The sequence below is a fragment of the Simochromis diagramma genome, unplaced genomic scaffold, assembly GCF_900408965.1.
Source record: "Simochromis diagramma unplaced genomic scaffold, fSimDia1.1 OVJJ01000676.1, whole genome shotgun sequence".
NCBI lineage: Eukaryota > Metazoa > Chordata > Actinopteri > Cichliformes > Cichlidae > Simochromis > Simochromis diagramma.
Genome location: NW_024387466.1, coordinates 2,147,791 through 2,151,966, shown reverse-complemented (window position 1 = coordinate 2,151,966; position 4,176 = coordinate 2,147,791).

The following is a 4,176-nucleotide window of genomic DNA, read 5'->3' as shown; positions in this document are numbered from 1 at the left end:
GCCTTGCCATATTGGTCCATTTGATTGACCTTTATTATAATTATGAATTTATTTTATTTTCAGTTGCTACAAACGGGACAGACATGACTGGGGGATAGGACAGGGAGAAAGAATGAAAGAAAGAGAGGGAGAGAAAGAAAACCAAAGGGGAGAAGAGACGGTGAGAAGGGGAAGAAGAAAGAAAAAAAAAAAAAACAAAAACAAAACACCTGGGTCACCTGTATGGAGAAAAAAAACAGAAGAGAAAGCAAACAACAAAGAGCAACATAATAAAAAAAACGGCACCATCACAATAAACTAGCTAGCAGTAGATATCAGTAGATACTAAATAATAAATGATATTGTGCAGCAAGCAAGATAGACAGCGCACAATGTGCTTTGAGGCAGCAGCCAAGAAAGCTGTAGTCCGCGTCTGTGAATACCCGTGTGTACACCTGTGTGCATACCTGTGTGGATCAGCATGCTTGCATTCCAAAGGTTTCTCCATGTAACGATCTGCTAGAGGGTGTGGGGGAGCCACAGCCCCGTCCTCCAGGGCATGAAGCAGGTATGGAGGAGATCAAAACTCCAGACATCCAGAGGCCCCCAGAACACAAGAGACCAAGGAAGACCAACAGAGGGGCAGCCGCGCCACTGTCCCAGTAAGAGCTGAGGAGAGTCCCAGATGAGGGCTCACTCAGCAGCCGCGGAGCAGAAGCCAGGGGGAGTTGCAGTGACGCGCCCGTGAGCTCCGCCGGCAGCCAGCTGTGCCTGAGTGACCTCCGAAGTGGCCCGAGCGAGCCCCAGGCTCCAGGCCCCGATAAGCGGCCGCCAAGGAGTGAGCCGGTGTGTACCCGGACGCCCACCCCCAGACACAAAGAACCACCAACGCACCGACGCCTGAGGGAGTCCGCCACTGGCAGGGGAAGTGGTGGTGGGTGGAGATAGGCCTCCAAACCTTGGAGGGCCTGAGATGTCCCCAGAGAGGTGGCGTCTGATACCCAACCTGACATATAGACACAGACATACAGGCACACACAGACACAAACATCCATTCCCACCCTCATGCTCTCATATGCACTTAAGGCTGCTCATATTCCAAAAGACTCACTGCCTAGACACCCTATACTAAAAGAAAACATTGCATCACATCGACATTGCAAACTGATCCATGTTTCCTTCTTCAGCATGCGCACGACTATGTGAAACTGAAACTGAAAGTTCCTGCTGCTGCAGCTTCTCATTAAGAACTAAATTTACTAAGAGGGAAAAATCAGTGTGGGGACAGTCGGAATGAAGCACTGAAGGAAGTTGAGAGTTCAAAGGTAATATACTACGGATACACTAGTTAATGAACACAAACACAATCAGTTCATTTCTACAATGACCACCGCGATCCACAGCAGTGCAAATTAGCTGGTTGCAAGTTAACAGACCTGCAGTAGCGGTTTTTGATACGGGCGACATGGGCGGTTGCCCGGGGCGGCATCGTGGTGGGGGGCAGCATCACAGGCATTGGCAAAAAAAAAAAAAAAAAATTTGCTCGTACTCATGCTGCCCCGACATCAGCCAGCGCATATTGGGAATGGCATAGGCACCAATCGGTTTTCTATCGTCCATTTGCTGGGAGTAAGGGCGCCCTTCGTTTGCGAGGTGCGCCTGCTGCTTGCGGCACAGGGAGGAGAGGGCGGGGCAGCGGGGGATTCTCTGGCTGGCTGGAGCGGCATCTAATAACCAACTCGCAAAATAAAACAAAATAAAAACAAAACAACAAACACGAAAACACCAGACATCATGATACAGACTTATAATTCTATATGCGAAAAGTGAGCGCAGAGCCGTCAGTGCGCCTGCTCGCTGTTGAAGTCAAAGTAAACTTTGACATACAGTCCAGTATATATAGAGACGAGACTGCTGCTTCCAAATAGAGCACATTTCATTTATAATGTTGTGAATCCAAAGCCATCAGATGCTCAGTTTAGAAAAAAGAGAAAAGAAGAGGAGGAGAAACGAGCTAAAGATACAGGTAAGCAGATGTGTCATTGGATCACGGCAGGTCATCCTGAAACAATCAGAATCAGAATACTTTATTAATCCCTAAGGGAATTATGTGGGTTACAGTTGCTCCAAGAAGAAATGGTAAAAATAGCAACAGTAACAGACTAAACTCCAAACAATACATCATGTTACAGATTTTAATATTAATTAGTCATTGTCAGTTGTTGATTTGTCCTGTTCTCATTGTATGACGAATTACGATGGCTGTTTGGTAGCCATTTGCATACAATGCATACTCTTGCTCTCTTCATATGTGTGTGTGTGTGTGTGTTTCTCTGGCGAAATTCAGTATGGTTCCGACAACAGTTTTATGTTAATGTATAATCCTTAATATGTTTTATATGTGTGTGTGTGGGGGTGGGGGCACGCGCCAGAGCAGTGTTGCCAACTTAGCGACTTTGTTGCTATATTTAGCGAGTTTTCAGATCCCCTTAGCAACTTTTTTTCCTAAAAAGCGACTAGCGACAAATCTGGCGACTTTTTCTGGTATTATTGGAGACTTATTTATGACGATTTTTTGACGTATCGCTCTTACTCTCAACAAGCAGCGGTGCTGCCTTGGGCACCTCACCTGTGCCAAAGCGCTCACGGGCGGAGGATAGTCCTCCCCCAGCTGCTATTAGGGCAGGAGACGTTCACACCTGTGCGTCCAAACGGCAAATGAATCGCGCATGGGCTAAGCCGCTGCTCCCGCACTGACTGTAACGCAGTCAGTTCTTTTACTGTTATGCTGTTTTGTGGATCACAAGGTTTAAAACTACTTATAAACACTCACTCTCACACACAAAGTAACTCCACCAGAGTGCCTATTTCGGGTCACTTTTGCCGGTCCAGGCCCGGATAAAGGAGCAGGGTTGGAATTGTGACATTAAAAAACAATAATTGCTAAAAGAAATTTAATTTGTAGTTCTAAATAAACTCTAAATGCATTTAGGACGTTTTTTACTCACTTCATGTCTCTTCCACGATGTTATTTCTCTCTCCAACAACGTAGGTTACAATGAAATTAGCATGACTAATTATGCAAATTAGGCGATGACGTCATTTGGCGACTTCTAGCGACTTTTAGGACAACCAATAGCGATTTTCCTTACTGAGGAGTTGGCAACACTGCGCCAGAGGGAGTGTTCGCCCGGGGCGCCAAACAGGCTAGGACCGCCACTGCAGACCTGAATAGGGAGCTACGCGCTGCTTGTTACTAGCAATGTGACAAACATAATACAGAGTGATCACAGGTCTACACCTTTTTTCTTCGAGGAACAACATGACACGCAGTCCAAGTAGAGACAACAGAAAAAGGATCTATATGCTTCAAATTCTGTGCTAGAAAGTGAGGGGTGAGCTGTTTTCTGCATGAATCGTGAGCTTAGATGAAGCACAAAATTTATCCAGAGGAAAGCTGCTTCATTTCAAACTGTATAAGGCTGAAATTTGCTTCTAACAGATGATCTGTTGGATGTGTAGATGAACATGGAATATTATTAACACCAGGTCTGATGTTGAATAAAGTTGGTAGTGCTGTGCCACATGTGCAGATACCCACTTAACATAATTTTTCCTGCATGTGGTGTGATTCTCCACATATTTATTAAAGTCAAAGGGAAGAAAAAAATTGATAAACAGCCAGCTGCAGGCAACAAACAGGACATCAGTAAAACTACTTATGTTTCTGTAAAATCTGAAATTACATCCAGCAACACCTGAATAGCAATATTGCCAGATTTGGACTTTAATCTGACACTCTTCAGATCTATCCGTGCACAATAATAGCTGTATTTCAACATATTATGTTCAATATGTGAGAAAAAAATAATGTAAGTTGATTTGTGATGTTGGGAATCTTTGTGTGTGTTTTTCTGTGAAAAACATGTACACACTGAGGATTTGGTGCACTCTGCATTTTTGACTGCAGGACTCATCTATGCAAAAACAAGACTAATATTCTGAACAGCTACAACTTGCTCCATTCACCTCCAATGCTCTATGTTTAATTCTGTCGTATTAAATTAACATTCAACATTCAGGACTCAGTAACAACCCAGAGGATGGACCCAAAGCTCTGGCACTGCTCTCAAAGCAGTGCCAGAGCATCCATTTATTTTCACTTAAACAAGCAGCTGTTTTTTATGTGCATTAAAG